At 46.6% G+C, this 20,499-nt stretch overlaps 2 pseudogenes; both read right to left on the minus strand.

Moving 5' to 3' along the window:
- Window positions 1-14,541: 14,541 nt before the first annotated feature.
- LOC120674753 lies at window positions 14,542-15,139 on the minus strand (annotated as a pseudogene).
- Window positions 15,140-15,529: 390 nt separating this feature from the next.
- LOC120676895 lies at window positions 15,530-18,164 on the minus strand (annotated as a pseudogene).
- Between the last annotated feature and the right edge of the window lie 2,335 nt (window positions 18,165-20,499).

Genomic DNA, 20,499 nt, shown 5'->3' on the forward strand with positions numbered 1-20,499 from the left:
TTTAGGCAGTTTTATTTAGTTTCTTGTGACTAGCTATTCTATATCTCAATAATAGCTAGCTTTTGGAGTTTGCTGGTTTTCATTTAGTTTGTAACCTCAATTTAGTATGATCTTGTTTTTATTATTGTTATTGTTACTTTCGTCTACTGATGCCAATTTGAAAATTTATGCTCAGCTTTTTATATTCCGCTGGCATCCTATCGAATGAATTTTGCAAAACTGGAAGCCACATTGTGTAGATTAAATTATTAAAACCGTGATTGTTGGAAAAAAAAACAATCTCACTATTCAATGCATGTACAGCAATTGATTTATCGGTGTCAGCATGAGACTGTTTTCCAGCGGACATCAATTTTGTCCTTAAAGGATCCTTGGATTGCCAGTCCCTACATGCAGGTATGCAGCATGCTAGCAGTTCCAGGGTCATGCCAGTATGCCACGGATCGACCTGCAAAACAGATGGACAGAGTCAGGTAGCAGCGAATAACCGACAATAATTTGAACAAGGGAATTGTTGAAGCTATGGTCATCTGACGCAGAAGGATTTGTTTCTGTATGTAAACTACTGCAGGAGCCTGATTTCAATTGTTTCATGGTGCAGGTCATACACTCAGTAAGAAAGTAACATAGTAAACAAGTGAACTTGAAAACTGTCTTTGGAAAAGATTACTACCCTGTAACAAATAAATATGCTGGGATTCGACTGTCCAACAGTACGTGTATAAGCAAATGTAATTTTCAGTAGTGTACAACTAGCATCACTGCAATAGCCAGAACTGATTACTGTTGAATGTATTCCGGGAAACAGCACTCGGATCTCAACAGCTGCAGTATTTCAGCAATGCACGGAGAGCTGAATTGTCCTTAAACTGTTTCATATTCAAGTTATTTTCTCATCGGATGATTCATTCTAAGAGATCTAAACTGGATTTGGAAGCAGGATTATGAATGCTGCTTACAGTTTAATATATAGACAGCTTTCGAATGTAAGTTCAAAACAGTTGGACTACTCTAATAAGCACTACCAGAGAACAATAACCTTCCAACACATCATGTTTCCTGTAAAAAAATTATTCGATGGTTTTATTCATCTGGTTGATATATTTCATACATATGAACAAGTTCAACAACGATATACACAGTGATCATGCCTAGTTCAAGTACACCAATGAAGGTTGAAAACAATGGTTATCCTTTGTGCAACCAAAAATACATGCATCAAATCTAGTGCTTTGTCTAGCAAAAGATATTGCACATATGAAACATCGGGGATGAAGAACTTGAAGAGTCTTTTGAAAACTTGTATCTTGATGGTGTTGAATCTGTGTAGTGTGGTGTGGACATGTGGTCCAAAACTTGAACCTAATGTACTAATGTATTTGAACAATTTAGAGCTGGTTGTACTCTTTTTTCCTTTGTAGGGTTTTATCCTCATGAGGTGTGAGGTTTTACCTACAAAAGTTTTTAATGAGGTAGCAAATAAACAGCTCAAGTTAATATATGTTCCCCTTTTCAAATTTGTGAATGATTCATCTTTGGATGTGTATGTTTCTGTCTATTTTGATGTGTATATTTGAATATGTATGTGATTGTGTGAATGACGACGTTTGAATGTGACAATGTGTTAAGATTTGAGGATATTTCTTGTTAAATTTGAAAATTTTAAGCTAAATCTGTATTGAATGAGTGATTAATAGATACACAGGCCATGGGCTGGCACGGCACGCAGGGCCTGGTTGGGATATCGGGCCGACCCAGCACGGAAAACAGACCTTCATGCCGTGCCTAGGCCGATACCTCAGCCCGTGGTATAGCACGGCTCAACACGAAATTGTAGTCGGGCTGAGTCGTGCCGGGCCTAATCGTGTCGGGCAGCCTGATTGGCCAACTATAACCAGAGAACAATAACCTTCCAACACGTCATGTTTCTTATAAAAAATATTAATTGATGGTTTTATTCATATGGTTGATATTTCATACATATGAACAAGTTTAACAGCAATATACACAGTGATCATGCCTAGTTCAATTACACCAATGAAGGTTGAAACAACGGTTATCCTTTGTGCAACCAAAAATATATGCATCAATCTGGTGCTTAGTCTAGCAAAAGATATTGCACATATGTTAATTCGCTAGAAATCACTTTATAATCATATGGAGAAAAAATAGCTGTGCTCCCAAGTTCACTGTTCTTTTTACCCCATTTCACAGACTTCAACGTACCGTTCATGATTTGTGAATGCTGATGGTCAATAAAGCCTGCAAAACTCATAGATACCTACTACAAATGTCGTACAGTTTCATTTTAAATAAAAACAAAAGTAAAAACAGAGAAACAGAAAAACTCTGTTCATTGTACCAGCAACAGATAAAAATATAACAGGCTACATTATAATAGAGCTTATAAAGCTAAATTATAATCGCAATGTGACTGGCTATATGAAACTGCCATCCTACAGTAAATATCTGAAACACAAGCAACTGATGAATTTTGGGAACCGAAGATCGATATCGATTGAATAAAAGTGGGGAAACTGAACAGTCCGGACTTAACACTCTGAAATTCTGAACATGAATAATAAGATAAACAGCATATTCATTTCAGGTGAAAACTGTATCACCATGCGGTTACTGTTTGAACTATAAGCAGTACCCAACGACCATGAAAATGCAGGAAACAATTACAGAAGGATAAGTAATTACACTAGTTCAGTCAATGTAGCATCGCCATCAAGGTGATTCAATTGAAATTCATTTCAGATAGCAGTTCTACTCTGAATTCTCAAATATGGCAACAACTAGTAGTGAGTAGTGATGAACTGTGTTCCTGAACGCAAGTAGGCATATGAAAATGACATTCCTCTGCATAACATATGAAACACAATCGACGCATTGCACAAATGCGTGCTCTTGCTGACGAAGCCTCCTGCTGCTTCAATCCGTCGTGCTGCCGTTGCCACCGTCATTGCTCTTGGATTTCTTCAGCAGTGACCACACCCCAGCGTGCAACAAGGCACGGACAGCCCTGATCTCTAGCCTCTCCACCATGGACATCTTCTTCTTGTTCCGTAACGCAGACACCAGCGCCACGTCCACCCTGCTTGCAGCGGCGCCGACGACCTCGCCCACCTCAACAGGGTAACGCTCGCTGTCGACGGCAAGAAGCGAGCCACCGAGCGTGAGTGCGACCACCAGCTCATGAGAGAGGGTGATCAGTGCGGCCTGCTCGTCCACTGACAATCCATCGGCGAGGCGGCCGTAGGTGGCGAGCCACTTGTCCGACTCATCCGGACGCCCGTCGAACCGGCAGACGAGGTGCGCGAGGTAGTGCGGCCGGGGGTCCTTGGGGTCGGCCCGCTCCATCTCCACGTACCTCTCCAACGCGTCGTCGAAGCTGCCGTCGCGGGCGGCGAGGAAGGCGACGAGGAGGCGGAGGTCGGCGACAGCCGCGGGGTCATCCCTTTTCCGCACGGCGCGGGCCAAGTGGCGCTCGGCGACGCGCAGCTTGGCGCGGACGCGCTCACCGGACAGAGGGGCGCGCGGAGCACCACGGCGGACAGCAGCGCCTGCGACGCCTTGAGAAGGAAGAACGGGGGAGCATTGGGGTCGGGGCTGCTGCCGCCGGAGAGGGCCTTGAAGACCGCGCGGAACATCCCAATTCCGTCATCGCCCTTGAGCGCCGCCACGTCCCTGCTCGCCCTGCTCGCCGCGCGCTTCAGCATCGCACCGATAAAGATCTGGAAGGCGGACATCTCGGGGACGCTGTCGTCGATAATCTGGAAGGCAGCAGAGGCCACGCGGCCCTCAGAGCCGGCGACTTCGGCGACCTGCACCCCGCCGAGCGTGGCCGACACGACGCCCATCCGGAAGGGCCACTGCTGGCGGGGGGCGCTGGTCCTCGGGGAAGCACGCGAGGCATCGGTCGCCCTCGTCGGAGCGCCCGATGAGGTCGCAGACCGCGGCGTAGCACAGGCGCGCGGCGTGGTCCTCCGCGGCGAGGCGCGCGAGGGCGGGCAGCGCGTCGTCGAAGCGGCCGTCCTCCACGTCGCTGAGGACGATGAGGAGGCGGTGGACCGCCGCGGCCCTGGCGTCGCCCAGGGCCTCCGCCTTCGCGAGGTCCGCTGGGGCGACGACGTCGTGGAGCACGCGGTTCGCCCGGCCGGTCTGGGGCAGGGCGCGGAGCTCGGCGGCCCCGAGCGCGTGCGTGGCGTCGAGGAGGAGGGCCTCCGGCGTGAGCAGGCCGCCGAGGCCCGGGCGCGCGCGGGCGAGGCCGACGTGGCCGGCGGCGGGCGGGGCGGCGGAGGCGAGGAAAAGGCCGGAGAAGGGACGCGGGTCTGAGGGGCGCCCCAGCAGCAGGGAGGCTGCGCGGCGGAGGAAGCGGGACATGGCGGCGGCGGAGAGGAGGATCTTTTGGGGCTTTTGGCTTCTTCCGGTTGCGGCGGGGTGGAAATGTGGAATGACTTCCGGTTGCGGCGGGGTGGAAATGTGGAATGAGTACGAGTCGTGTGATCGTGTCCAAAGCACGGAAGGCTTTTGCCGGAATCGGCTTTGGCCCTCGAGGCTTCCACACGGCGAGTGCCCAAAGCAAAAGGGGGGGGGGGGGGGGGGGGGGGGGGTTGTACTAAAGTTACACAAATTTCGCAATTGGATTGTATTTCTTTAAAATCAAAAGATTGATAAGAGTAAATCTTCTTAATTAATTTCACTAGAGATTGGTGCTCAACCTTTTTTGTTTCTGAGTATCCAAATTAATACTGATTGAAATATGGCAAGATAGGTACGAAGGATGCATCCAATAGCTTAGAGCATTTTCAGCGACAGCCTTTAAATGAGATTCTTTAAATGCTAAACAGGGTTTCTTCTATTTTTTAGAGCCTTATAAATTTAGTTCAACTCTAGCAATAGCCTTCAATTCTAACATATAATAAAATGCTCCCTAGAGATTCTTTAGTAATAGAAGGCGGAGGGGTAAATTTAGATGCCTCTCCAAAATAGAGGGCCAAGTAGAGGATCTATTGGAGTGCATATTTTTAGTTTAGCCCTCTTAACTTGAAATAGGGAGTTGTTTAGAGGGTCTGCTGGAGTTGCTTTTATTGATCCAGAGAAGATGAGTTGAGTCAGCACATCCAAAGATCGATATATCAAAGCAGTTCTTAGCATTGTGGAAACAGTAACCTCATACCATTCCATAGCATGCTGATTACCAGTATTATTAAAACAAGAGAAAAATCCACTTTACACCCTCAAATCGTCATAAAGTCTAGCTGACAACTACAAAATCGGATAACTAGAATCATCCACTACGGGACAAAATTGGCTCCTTATGTGGTTTCAAAGATAGTTTTTTATATCTTCTGAAAGTTTAAAATATTAAAATTTAACTAAAAATTTCATAACTAATTCATTTTAAATTAGAGAAACACGAGACATGTGCCACTATTTTAGAAAAATGTAACCACTTGTACTCTAATTGTCAATTATTAGGATCCATTTTTCTCATGTTCCTAGTATTTATTTGCTTTGCATTTTTGGTTATTATTTTTGAATAAATAGGGTTCAAATAGAGCATTAGGAGATAAGTTACATTTTTAGAAAAAAATTATACCAATTTCATAATTTCTTGATTCTTCAGACATTCAAAGGGCTAAATTTGTTCAATTTTAACAGTTTAATGATTCCCATTGTCTGATTTGGTAGTTGAAAGTTGAAAAATCAAACTATTTACTAGTTCTAGGGTGAAAATTGTATTTTTCCCTTAAAACAAAAGCTTGTACAGTCCTTCCCGAGTAGGCTGAAACACAAACTAGCAGAAGCTGAGATAACGTCTAACGGAAACACAACTTGTCTCAAAAGGAAACAAGAGAACATAACCGACTAAATGCAAAGATAGGAGGTTATAGTAGCTTGCATACCAATGTTTAAAAAGTAATTGCATCTCGAGGTCATAGTCTCTAAGAAAATAGAAGCCACAATGAATAAGGGCTACATGCCTAAAAAATATTACATCCACCTTCCTGGATATCGCGAGTAAGCTACAGAAAACACTAGTGTAACTAATCTCTAATGCCTGAAAACTATGAAAGTCAACTTCGAGCATATGACCTTATAGAAGGCAACTCTATTCTTCTTTTTTTAGGGCATGGCAACTCTATTCGAGCGGCATGAACTAACATTCTTGCAAAGCAATAACCTAGTTTCTGTGGTTAACAGATCTGCTAGTTGAAAATCTCTGCTTACAATCTAGAACTTTAAGGCTGATGCATCGAACATGTCCTCCATTGTAACTTGAGTAATCAGGCACTTCTGAAAAACAAGAACTGTCAGACTTCTGTAGTTATATGTCAACCTCTCATCTGCATAAAAAGGCAACATAGGTTTAATCACCGGGTAACATTTGTAATTTTCTGTAGAACAATTTTTAAAAGGGCAAAAAGCAGAGCAGTCATGTCTTTTGCAAGCAACATATGTTTTTTGGAATGCCTAAGAGAAAGGAAAATATTCAGACAATGTCAGATAAATTTTAAAAGAAACTGAATAGAATGTTTGTCCATTAATTAGTTTGTAAAAAACATCCCAAGTACAATTCAAAAACAGGCACAATTGTTTTCCCATTCTTGCTTTTTCCACAAATTATATTTTGCATTATTTTTATTTATGGATTTCTCTGAAGTCTTAAGAAACCGTCATTTCGGAGATGTTGAGATGTCTGATAGTGGTATTTATGTAGTTAAAACATTCGGAATCCTTTTCTCATACATACTACACTACTAGCATACTAGTTAAAAAGTTATTTTCTACAGTGATGTGATGTATCAGCAAACCAATACTCTGCTCTGCTCTGTTTCACTGAACTAGACCTTATGGCTTATGCATCAATCAATGGAACAAAAGAATTGAATACAATCACATAGAATAGTAGTAAATTTCTGTCAAAATAATATATGCAACTCAGATGGTATACAAAGCAGTGCCACATATTATTGTTCATTGGCATTAACAAATGGTTCCACGAGAAGGATATAGATCATTCATCCAAGTCATTGGCACTTTCTGTTATGCTTCAATTTACTGCACCCTATCACCCTACTGACCAATGAACTGGTCCAGGGAAGAAAAACCCGAATACTAGATTTAAACTAATTAAAATTGTGCAATAATGCCATAATATCACTAAACTCAGCATATGTTCTGTTCCAATGAATTGGACCTTACTTATGCATTGATCAAATTAATGAAGAATCAAATTTATGTCTGCATGTATGCGTGCAGTTCAGTTCCAACAAAATGCCAAATCCACACTTGAACTGACATATACAAGCAACCCAGTTCATCCCTTCATCGTCAACAACATACAGCTAGCCTTGCACATGAACATGTCCATTATTCAATCAGTGTGAAGGATAAACACCAACAAAGCAACACTTATTAGTGTTTTGATTTGTTGTACGAACTGATTGTGATCTTACTGGTGCCTAACAGATAAATTGAATAGCCCAATCCATACAACTACCCTGCAGGCCTGCACACAATAGCTTGAATAATCCAATCCACCGCATCCATGCATCAGATCTGAGGATGAGACGAGTGCAAGGTTGCTTACCATGAAACAGGAGATGCCTCCGCAACACCGTCGGCCACGTCCCGCGCCTCCTTCTTGATGAGAAGCCACATGTAGTGCCCCGTGGCCGCGGCAATCGCCGGCGACGTGAGTAACACCGGCAAGAGGAAATCGCGGTGAAGGAGAACCAGGCGAGGACCCTGGCCTCACGGGTTTCTATTTCTCAATTGAAAAGATTCTTACTCCTTTTACAAGCCAAGAGTTTTTATCCCTCTCCCTCACACACACTGACCCGTCGGGTCCACGCACACACACACACACACACCATTCTACGCCTTGTCTTCACGAAGACGCCTTCAGCCGTCTGTGTGACCCTGGGTCACAACATCTGCCCCCTGGAGACGGAGCTTGTCCCCAAGCGAGCGCCGTAGGAAAGCGCTGCTGCAGCACATAGAAATCTTCCCATGTCACAGATGTGGCCGGGAGCTTCGTCCACTTGATCAACACCTGTGGCACAGCACGGTTGCCCTTCTTCACCAAGCGTCGCTCCAGAATGGCTTCAGGGAGTACATCAGAGCCGTCAAGCTGGACCAATGGAGGCAAGTTGGAGAACACCGGAGTGTGGTCAGGAGTAAATGCTTTCAACTGAGACACATGAAAAGTAGGGTGAATTAAACTGTTAGCAGGCAAATCAAGGGTATAAGCTGTTGGACCAATCTTCTAGATGATAGTGAATGGCCCATAGAACTTCATGGCCAGCTTGGGAAAAGGCCTGTTCACAACTGATGACTGGGCGTAAGGTTGGAGCTTGAGAAGAACTTTGTCACCCAACTGGAATTCAGTAGCTGTTCTCAAACGGTCAGCTGAAGCTTTCATGCGTTTCTGAGCACGCTCCAAATGTTGCTTGAGGAGAACTGAATGTAATTGATGGTCAGTAATGAACTCAGCCACCACTGGTGGAGTGCCAGGCGAAGCAGCCATTGGAACACCCATGAATGGGTCATGCCCGTACAAAGCCTTGAAAGGAGAACAGCCCAAGGAAGAATGATGAGAGGAATTATACCAGAATTCGGCTTGTGGTAGCCAAGATTTCCATTTAGCAGGAGAATCACCAACCAAGCAACGCAAATACATTTCCACACACTGGTTCACTCTCTCGGTCTGACCGTCCGTTTGTGGATGGTAGGCTGTACTGAGATGCAACTGGACACCCATCAACTTGAACAGTTCCTTCCAAACTGAACTAGTGAATACATTATCCCGGTCTGAGACGATGGACTGAGGAAGACCATGAAGCTTGACCACTATATCAAACAACACTCGCGCAACTGAGATTGCAGTATATGGATGTTTGAGGGGTATAAAATGGGCATACTTTGTGAAACGATCGACCACTACCAATATAACATTGTATCCTTCAGATTTTGGCAACCCCTCTATGAAATCCATTGAAATGTTTTGCCAAGCCCCAGCTAGAACATGCAGTGGTTGGAGCAGTCCTTGAGGATGAGTGTGCAAATGTTTTGCTTGCTGACAGGTTGGGCATTGGGAGATGAAAGTGGCCACATCTTGTTTAAGTCATTTCCATGCAAACAATCTCTTAATTCTATGATAAGTGGCTTGTTGTCCAGAATGGCCACCAATGGCACTAGCATGAAGGGCATTAATAATTTGTGTTTGCACAGCAGAATTTGTCCCCACCCAAATCCTGCCATGATATCTGATCAGTCCTTGGTCCAAACTGTACCCTTGAGCATTAGGACTATGCACAGCTAACTGGGCCAAAAGATCTTGGGCTCGAGCATTAGTAACATAGGAATTGATAACAGCTTGTAACCACTGTGGTTGTGCCTGAGAGACTGCCTGCAGAGCCATCATGTCACCAACCCTAGAAAGAGCATCAGCAGCCAGGTTATCTTTTCCTTTCTTATACACAACACGAAATTGTAGCCCCATCAACCTTGTCATGGCTTTTCTCTGCATATCCGAGTGCAGGTTCTGCTCAGTGAGGAATGCCAGACTCTTATGATCTGTTTTGATAATAAACTCTCCACAGTTCAGATACTGTCTCCATCTTTCTACGGCCATAATGAGGGCCAAAAACTCTTTTTCATAAATAGACATGTGTTTGTGAGAGTCACCAAAGGCTTTGCTCAAGTAGGCTATGGGTTGCCCATGCTGCATGAGCACAGCTCCTATGCCAACATCAGAGGCATCTGTCTCAACCTCAAATGGTTTCTTGAAATTAGGTAGTGCCAACACAGGAGTAGTGACCATAGCTTGTTTCAACCTCTCAAAAGCATGCTGGGCATCATCAGGCCAACAGAACTGTTTTTTGCGAAGCAATTGGGTTAATGGTTTAGCAATGAGGCCATAGTGCTTAACAAAACGTCTGTAGTACCCCGTTAGGCCCAAAAACCCTCTCAGCTCAGTAACAGATTTGGGGACTGGCCAACTAACCATAGCAGCTGTTTTAGTGGGGTCAGTAGACACACCTGCTCCAGAAATAATGTGGCCAAGGTAATCCAGCTGCAACTGAGCAAAGGAACATTTGCTAATCTTCAGATATAACTGATGAGCTCTCAGCTTGTCCAAGACTTGTTTCAGGTGAGAAATGTGGGTAGGTAAAGAAGGACTGTAGACAAGAATATCATCCAAGAACACCATCACAAACTTCCTTAGGAAAGGAGCCAACACTTCATTTATTAAACACTAAAAGGTAGCAGGAGCATTGGTTAAACCAAAGGGCATGACTCTGAAATGGTAATGACCCTGGTGTGTTTTGAAAACTGTTTTGTGCTCATCTTCCTATTTCATCCTAACCTGGTGATATCCAGAACACATATCTAACTTGGTAAAATATGTGCTACCAGCCATTCCAAAATTTCTTCCATAATAGGCATGGGAAACCTATTTTTGATTGTCAACTCATTCAATCGTCTATAGTCCACACAAAAACGCCAACTGCCGTCCTTCTTCTGAATTAGTAGCACTGGGGAAGCAAAGGGGCTAGAGCTAGGAACTACTATTCCTGCCTGTAACATCTCTTTGACCTGTCTCTCAATCTCATCCTTATGCTGTGGAGAACATCGATAAGGTTTGGAGTTTACAGGGACTGCAGAGGGTAACAAGGATATAGTATGATCATACACTCGGCTAGGAGAAAGCTGCTTTGGGGTTTGAAAGACATCAGCATACTGCTTTAGAAGGTACTGAATTTCCTGAGGTTGGTCAGAGGAATGGTGGTCAGTGTCCTGCACAACTAGTGCCAAAGCCCAGACATCATTTCCTTTCCACAACTTGACTAACTGATCAGCAGATAACTCCTGGATAGTACATGGTGATGGCTGACAAACTTGTTTCCCTTGATAACAAAATTCCATAGTCTTTTCTGTCCAGTGACAAGTCATAGGGCTTAAAGGTTTCAACCAATCATAACCCAAAATGGCATCAAAAGTAGTGATATCAATCACTCTCATATCAGCATGAGTATGACCATTGCAAAACCAAGGCATATTAGGAACCCACAAATCAGACTGCAAAACTTGCCCATTGGCCAATTTAACTTGTCGAGGAACAGTAGGAATAGGCTTAATGCCAACTGTATTAAGGAAAGTTGCACTTACAAAACTGTGTGAGCTACCTATATCAATCAATGTCAGCATGGTTTTGTTCTGCACAAGGGCTTGGATTTGCATAGCATCCCCATGGGCAGTGCCAGCCAGAGCATTCAGGGACAGCTGACAAAATTCAGAAGCTAGGGAATCCTCTAACTCCAACTGAGCTACCACTTCTTCAGATAATGGCATATCCAATGGGTTGGTGACTAGTGCATTCAGCTGGGCTTTTGGACGCTGCGCACAAATGGCTGCATGATTAGGATCATATTTCTCTCCACAGTAGTAGCACAAGTTATTGGCCTTCCTGTAATTGAGAGTTTGCCTTTCCTTCCACATGGTTGATGGTTGGGGGCCTGTCTTGCCCACCCCTTTAGATGTAGAGGACTAAAATTTAGTACTAGCAGCAGCTTTAGACCATTTATGTTTACCTTTCTCCAAGACCTGGACCTTGGCCAATAGAATAGCCTCATCCACATCTTTGGGCACTTGAGCTCTCACACCAGCACTGATATCCAGCTTAAGACCCTTGACAAACTGAGACACAAATAAAGTATCATCAAAGCCGTCATTATACATGGAGATTTCGAACTGCAGGTTCTCAAATGCTCTAGCATACTCCTCCACTGTATCAGTCTGCTTGAGTTCAAGCAGCTCACTCATAGCATCCCTGTAATCATTGGCTCCAAATTTCTTTTCCACTGCTGAAATAAAAGTATTCCAATCTCCTAGCCCATGCTGTTTCTTGTAGACCTACAACCACTTGGCAGCATTGCCGTCCATATTCAGAGCGGCTGTTGTAGCCCAAAACGCCTCATCAATGTTACACAGCTCAAAATAATCCAAGCACGTAGACTTCCAGATACGGGGATTAGAACCATTAAATGTTGGGCAAGCCATCTTCGGTGTTACATGTCTGTGGCCTGAAAATCCCAGAGGCTCATGACGAAATCTGTTACCGTGAGGAGGAGCACGAGCAGAGATCCCGTGCGGAGGGGGGCGGTACTGATGAAAACTCCATGGTGGAGATCCCTAAGGATGAGTCGGGGTGGGTGGTGGTTCCTCTGACTCCGGAACAAACTGGCGATTCAGAGTGAGACGCGCAACCGCATCGCCGGTCACTTCGATCTGCTTTGCTAGTGTCTGCTGGTCCTTCAAAATCTGTTCCATGACTTGATTCCCCAAATTCATCTGCGACTCCAAGCGTGCCTGATTGACCCCAAGGGACTCCACCCGAGCAAAAAGCAAATCGAAATTCTCGTTCACCTGGGTCCAGTGCTCGTCATCTTGCTGAAAACGACCATCCATCCTATCCAGTACGAACTGGGTCTGCACGGAGGGCTTAGGGGGTGCCGTGGCAACTGCTCCTCAAACCCGGAGACATTGCTCGATTTGGAGGAACCTCACACGGAGAGGCCCGAACAACGTCGATCCAAGCCGAAGGGATACCGCAGACGCTACCGAAACCCACGAACAGCGACGAGATGTTCGCCGCTGCGCCGAAAAGCAGAGGGGAAAGCACTCGATCCCGGACTAGACCTAAGCGGCGCGGTAAGAGGGGTGGTCGACGGCGCTGGGCAGCTAACCGTCGATATGCGGGGGCCGCCGCCGACTAGGAGTCGGTGGGCGGGGCAAGGACGCCGGAATTGGAGAAATTCGCGGCGGAGCCGGTCAGCGACGGCGATGTGGCGAAGCAGACCAACCGGGAACGAGAGATAGAGCGGCAGCGCGCCGAGGACCGTGAATCTAATACCACTTGTAGTGCCCCGTGGCCGCGGCAATCGCCGGCGACGTGAGTAACACCGGCAAGAGGAAATCGCGGCAAAGGAGAACCGGCGAGGACCCTGGCCTCACGGGTTTCTATTTCTCAACTGAAAAGATTCTTACTCCTTTTACAAGCCAAGAGTTTTTATCCCCATACTGGTTTTGCGGGCGACCGCTCCCAGCGGTCGATGTGCGCTGCCCATGCACGTGACGTGGGGCCAGTGTGCAAACTCTTCCAACTCCACTTTTTTATCTTCTCTTTTTTCTAACTTTTACATATGTGTTCTATTTTTTTGTCTTTAACATTTTTGCTTCTTTAACTATTTCATCCTGAAATGTTTTTGTCAAAATAGTTTTCTCCAAATTTTCTATCTCAGATTTTTTTGCTAGACTTTTTTGGCTCCTAAATTTTTACTTGTACAAAAATTTTGCACCACAATTTTTCTTTCAAAATTATTGACCTCAAAATATTCTAGTCTAAAAATTTACCAAATATTTTATTTATAGTATTTTCTCTTTTATTTTTTTCTCAAAGCTTTGTTTAGAATTGTTTGTATAAGTTTGGTTAATTATTGTTTTATTTATACAAGTTAGCCTAGTTTTTTTAATATACAAATGTGTCATGGCAGTTTGTTTTACTAGAGCTGGCAACAAGACTTGGTGATGTGACGTGAGGTCATTCGGACAAAGGAATTGACCAAATAAAGGAATCAACCGTATGAAGCCCAGATTACGGTCGACCGTAAATTAGTCCCACCCAGTTTTTATATCTCTCCCTCACACACACTGACCCGTTGGGTCCACGCGCGCACACACCATTCTACGCCTTGTCTTCACGAAGACGCCTTCAGCCGTCTGTGTGACCCCGGGTCACAACACCACACCTTGGCGTGCAGATACATGCGGAGAGCTCTCAGCTGAAGCCTCTCTGCCGCTGACAGCGCCTTGTCCTGCAGCGCAGCGACTAGCCCCTGATCTCGTCTGCCGCAGGCCGCGCGCATGACGGCGGCCCTGTCCACGGGGTGGACGATCCTGCAGACGCCGCCCACCGTCGCCGCGATGAACAGCTCGCGGATGAGCTCGCGCATCTCGTGGGACTCCATCCCTGGCTCCTCGCTTGCGCCGTGTTAGCGCGTCCCACCTAACCAACCCGATCATAAAACCTAAGTGTTATATTGGGAGAGGTGGTGACATTTATCTATAGTCCATCAACCAGGTGTTATAGTAGGAGGGGTGGGGGCTTTTATCCATAATTCATCATTTCCCCTCTAACCACTCCGACCCTAAAACTCAGATGTTAGAGTGAGGGAGAGGGGGACTTTATCACTGGACCAACATCCCCCCTACGGCGAGCGAGCCGCGCCGCGCCTGTGGCTGCTGATCTCAGTGAACCCCGCAGGGGAAATCGCGCAGCGAAATAAATGTGTGGCCGGTGGGTTTCGAACCCGGAACATAACTCTGGTACCAAATTAGATCACCCCCTCTAACCGAAACCCACTCGGGATCTGGCTCTGGTACCAAATTAGATCACCCCCTCTAACCACTCCGATCCTAAAACCTAAAACCTAGGTGTTAGAGTGGGAGAGAGGGGGACATTTATCACTCAACCAACACGCCGTCGATGACCGGGACGAGGCGGCGGTAGGCCGCGCCCCACCGCAACGACTCGTCCTCTCGCCCGTCAAAGCAGCACAGGTGGTAGGCGAGGGCGCGGGGGCGTGCGTCGAACGGCGCGTCGCGGGCCGCCTCCTCGTAGATGCGCAGAGCGTCGGCGGCGCGGCCGTCGCGGGTGGCGAGGAACGCGAGGAGGAGGCGGAGGTCGGCGGCCGCGGCTGGGTCCCCGCCCTCGAAGCGGTCGACGTTGGCGAGCGCAAGGTCGTGCTCGGCGCGGGCGCGGACGTCGGGGAGGTGCTGGCCGGAGAGCGGGTGCGCCCCGAGCAGGGCGGCCTGGAGGCCCTGCGCGGACTCGAGTAGCATGAACCTCACGGACGGGACGTAGGGAGCCAGGTCCCTGGGCGGCGTCCACCTGGAGACGGCGTGCAGCGGTGCAGGGCCCCCGCCCCCGCTGCGGCGAGGCCGAGTGCGGTGGCGCGGAGGAGGACGCGGCCGGCCATGGACAGCAGGAGGAGGGCGGAGGGAGGTGGTTCCCGAGAGTTGAAGTTTGTCGGGGGACGAATGGAAACAGTGGCGTGGCTTGCTTTGCTGCCTTGCTGGCTTGGTGATGAACGGTTGCTGAACGTCTTAAAGCTGTTTTCCTGCACCTGTTTTCCACCTTTTTTTTTTCTGGCACTTGCACTGTAATTCACCCATCCCGATTTCTCCTTTCTAGTAAGCAGCTTTCTTGCCGGTCTGTTGATTTTATTTTAGGAAAACGAACAATTAAAAACAAGCTCTTACAACAAGATACTAGTTTGGACTTTGGAGATAATTTCTAAAACAAAATGATGTAACTTAAAGCAAAGAGACCATATATGTTTCATCACGCGTATATGTTCTAATCTTCGCTTTGCCTAGTAATCACGGCTCCTTTATCCAATGAAAATCCAGTCATAGTGTCTGATTAAAAAGAGTTATTCAATTCAAAGCCTTGAAACCAAAAGAATAAAATTATTATAGATGTGTTCCTTCATAAAACATGCGACATAACGGAAGAGAGTGGCTGGGGCCTTCCAACCTAAAGTAGCACCGAACAAATGCCATGCTGCTGCTCTGCTTGCACACAGCAATAGAAGTGGTAAAGAATGCTTTAAACTTGTATAGTACTAAGATTTGTAATCCTGAAAAATGGAAGAGTAATATTTTCACAGCATATCGATCCAAGCATAGAAACATAAATCCATCAAGTCACACAGCTTTCACGCATTGATTGCTAAGACGGCGTAAGTAATACTTTGGTATCAATCTAGGGACACCTTGGTACTGCCAAGACAAAAGTGAAATTCGGTAAGGACACAAGGTCAGCGACTAAATTTGCATTACACTATTGCTTCACGATCAATTCAAAACTCCGTAGCAGCACTTCACTGTGAACATTCATTCAATGTTAACCGAGGATCTTCTGACTTGGTTACCTAAATCCTAGTGGACTTCTGAAGACAATTCACCTCCTGCAAGGACAACAATATTCTCTGTTCTCAGGACTAATGGATCACAATATGACATATAGAGAAGCAAAAACATTCTACTGAAAATGCAAGACATTCATAATAGAACATTCCGTACAGATTTGATGCATAGGCATTTCGACATCCACACAAGCTAGCAAGAAAATAAAAACAGGAACAACATATGAGAAATTAACTGTACTTTGAATGTTCTAGTAGTAGTGTGAAATGGATGGCTAAGCAGTAATTACAAGGTGGTCAGCACTCCGTACTCAAAATATGACAATTCAGGTTTATTCGGACTCTATTCTGGACAGATTGAACAGGAAAATGTGCCTACAATGCCTCATTTAACTTTAGTAACAGGATCAGCAAGGTAATAAAACGGCCATTGCCATATATGAAGCATAAGTACCATTCACTAATGCAATTTGATACATCTTCCCAAATTGATTACTTCTGATTACAAATAATACGCCAGCAATTATCAGATACACAGTACTGTGACATTTCCCTGAACCTCAATTGTACACAGGAGTTGCATGTTTCCTATCCATCTATTACCAAGAAAATACATTGCGTGGAGCAGAATGCATTTAAAATAAGTTTACTGAATTTAGTTCCTAAAACAATTATGTCAGTGTCAAATAGCTCATCTTAACAGGTAGACTCGACTCTCTAAACATTGTTGCACATAGAAGGTGTCATGGTTTATATGGACGAATTGGAAGGATGTGGCTGCGATGGTAAAGCAGACAGACTCTTTGGCCTAAAAACATAGATATGCTTGAAATTAGCAACTGTAAACTCTTTAGCCTAAAATCATTGAAAGCTCACCAACTTATTCATCACCTAAATGGACACTGTATCAACATATTCAGAGATATATCAGATTGATGTTTAATTCAAACAAGCACAGAATCATGGCATAATGGAATAATTCACACAAGCAATACAAGTTCGCAACCCGTGAAACACTACAAACAACTGCGAGAACCTAAAATTGGTTGCATCCAATTGTATTGCATGACTGAATCGAAGTATCTGAGTGAAATTATCGAGTATCCTCTCACCTAGGCTTGGCGTGTACTAGTTTGGGGTGGCATCCTGAACTCCTGATCCCTCTAGCGGTGCTGATCCATCATCTCGGCGTAACTTCCTCGCCACGACGCCACGCAAGAATGACATCAACGCCAACACCTCAAGCCTCTCCGACAGATCCCCATGCTTGAAAATGGACCACATCGACATCTCCACTAGCCCGAGCGCGGTGGCCAGGACCAGCTCCTCTGAGCCCGCCACGGTGCGCGGCGCGGAGCCGAGCGCAGAGAAAAGGATGGCCTCCACGAACGGTATCTTGAGCTCGAGGCGGGAGAGGTTGGGCACGGCAGCGTCGCGGAGCCATCGGGCCCCGTCCTGGTGACGGCCGAGGACGTGGCAGAGCCCGGCGGCGTAGAGGCGCGCGAGGGTGTTGCCGGAGTGCTCCGCGGCGAGTCGCGACATGGCGTCGAGCGCGTCGTCGAGGCGGCCGTCGCGGGCGTTGAGGAGGGCCATATGCATCCGGGCCAGCACCGCCTGCTCCGCCGCTGCGTCGGCGGGGCCCTCGGACTCCGCCTCCGCGGAAAGGATTTCTGCGGTGAGGAAGTCGCGGGCCAGGTGGAGACTCCCGGGGCAGAAGGGCGCGATGCGCAGAGCACTCCCGAGGAGAGTCTGCGTGGCGTCGACGAAGAAGGAGGCCGGGGTGAGCATTGCGTTGAGCTCGCGGAGGCCAGGGTGCGCGCCATGGTTTTAAATCGCCGGCTAACGTATTTAGCGGCAAGGTCACTGTTACGGTGTTTAGTGGGCTATAACTGGCATTTAGCGGGCTATAGTTGGCTTTAGCAGACTAAATGCTATAGCGGTTGTCCTTCCTAGAGTCTATAGCGGTCTTTAGCGAAAGTTATAGCGCGCACGAGGGAGATGTGACTGGTGGTGTCGGCGGGGCCGACAGGCGTCAACGGAGAAGATGATGGGGGAGGTTGAGAGCGCGAGGGGTGAGGAGGGGCTCCATGAGACTGCAGAAAGGAGCCCCCCGGCCGCTGCGGCAGTGAGGGCGGCGCGGCGGAGGAAGCGCAACATGGTCGGAGCAACCGAAGGCGAAGAGGTCTGTGATGTCGCTTTGTGCGTGCTCGCGGCTTTTGGGGTTGTTCGGCTCATCTCGGCTCGGTTTGTCTCGACTTATCTCGACTTATTTTCTCTTAAATAATACTATTCATTCTACCAGTCGAGTACGGATACGGATACGTGTATTGATATTGGGCCGATATAGATACGGGATACGTCATTTTTTTTAAAAAACTCGATACGCTGATACATTTTAGTATTTTTTTATAAAATAAATATTAATGCATTTTAATGGTAGAAAAAGGAAAATAAAAAAGAAAAGAAGAAGAAACTAAGAAAGCTTAGCCCAAGAGACCACCAAACAGCCCAAATAATCTTCTTTTTTTCTGGATCAGAAGCAGATCCTCAGCTCTCTCTGCGATACGTTCAATGGAGTATCCAATACGTACCCAAATAAATATCCGATTTATGTTTCATTTATTTTTTTACGGATACTTCTCCGATATATATGCATCGCGTATCCGCCGCGTATCAATATCCGATACATATCGGATACGTAATTCGTATCCTCCTCTGGAGTATGGGGTAAGTAGCTACTGGGTGCTTGGGTGGGGCCGGAGCGGAGCAGAGTTGGGGCCGTGCGCCATTGTCTGCGGCGTTGCTACACCGCGCACCTGGTGTGACACCGCTCATGATTCTGACGCGTGGCAACTAATAGCATCGGGTCGTCCATCCGCGGGATCTTGGCGCCGCACCGATCCGGCCTTCAGTCCCACAACTGCGCGGATTCTGCAGATCCTCCGAAGCCGGTTGGCGCGAGCTGCTCCGTTTTTTTTGGTTGATGCCGCCCGCCGCCAGGTCGTTCATCGTCGTTGAGCCGTGCAACAAAACCAGCAAGCATGATGATCGCCACCAAGCTAGCAATCTTGTACGTCGAACAAGTATAAAAAAGATTTGCAGACTGTATTTCTTTATTCGATAAGAGACTTTGAAGATTGCTGAACGGATGTATGATTTCGCAACACTACTCATTTTTGGAACTTAGGCAAGGGAGACATTAGGTGTCAAATGTTTGAATCGAGCGCGCATCTAGTGCTTTCATGTTCCATTGGGTGATGATATGTGCTTTATATCCTCTTTTTAATTACATAGACAATGTCTGGATGCCAGGGTTTTTTTTCTAGCCCACTCCTCAAATAGCCCAAATAACACAATAGAAGCCAAACATGTAGGTTATTTGAGGGTTATTTGAAAATAACCCACCCAAAAAACTATCCACCCAAGGAATGATATTTGGTCTATTTGAGGATGGGGCCCACTAGAGCAAGAGAGAGATAATGGGACTCCAATTATTGGAAAAGAATATTAAATGCTAAATAGATCTTGGATCCAAACAAGTGAAGAGTTATTTTGGTGGAGAGCAGATTCTATGGGCTAAAGAATAGCCCAAAAAATAACCCTGAGATAGTTCTCCAAACAGGGCCATAGTCACCCTCTACGAGCATCTTTGAAGACCGAGCTAGTAAATTCTCGAGATTGACGAAGTCACCACATGCACCTCACTGTCGATGGGAACATCATCTGTCGGATTGCTATTCCGGCCAGTCCACCAGGGGTGTACCCGGCGGTAGAGTTTCAGGATGGGGATCTCAGGACCAAGAGCTCGATAGTAACACGAAGATGCAGGGACTTAGACAGGTTCGGGCCGCGATGTGCGTAATACCCTACGTCCTGTGTTCGGGGTTGTATTAGGGTTTGTGGACTGCTGCGAAAAGAGAGTCTCTGTCTATGGGTCGGCCTACGTCTCCTTTATATAGATTAGGAGCCGTAGGGGTACAAGGAATGATATACTCGGGTTGTTTTACAAGGAAGGAGGTCGGTTAAGATCTCTAGATATCCGGGCTTCTAGCTGGAGCTTCTCATCCTAATCCATTGGGGTTCCCATCTGCATACAGTCGAGTCCTGCACGCCGAGTAGTCGTAGCTGAGTCACCGAGCAGGGTAGTCTCCCGAATTCGGGGACCCCACTCGGCAGGGAGGTACATAGATCTACCTCCGTCAAGCCCCCGAGCGCCGGAGGGCCGAGTTGAACCTTGTCGTACTGAACAAAGTCCTTTGGTGCTCATTAAGAATGTCCGTCGTTGTTGTAGATCCAGAACGGGATGCGCCCCTGGTGCACCTGTTGGGTGTAGCCCCCGAGCCTCGGAAGGTTTCGGAGAAGCATTTCAAGGGTCAAAGAACCGGTCATTAACTCTAGCCTGTCCGAATGCCTGAGCATCCAGCCAATGTTCCTGTTACACGGATCCCCTGAGGGTATCAACCTTTAGCCATCTTGAGATTGCCACGGTGAC

This window comes from Panicum virgatum, chromosome 5N (genome assembly GCF_016808335.1).
Source record: "Panicum virgatum strain AP13 chromosome 5N, P.virgatum_v5, whole genome shotgun sequence".
NCBI lineage: Eukaryota > Viridiplantae > Streptophyta > Magnoliopsida > Poales > Poaceae > Panicum > Panicum virgatum.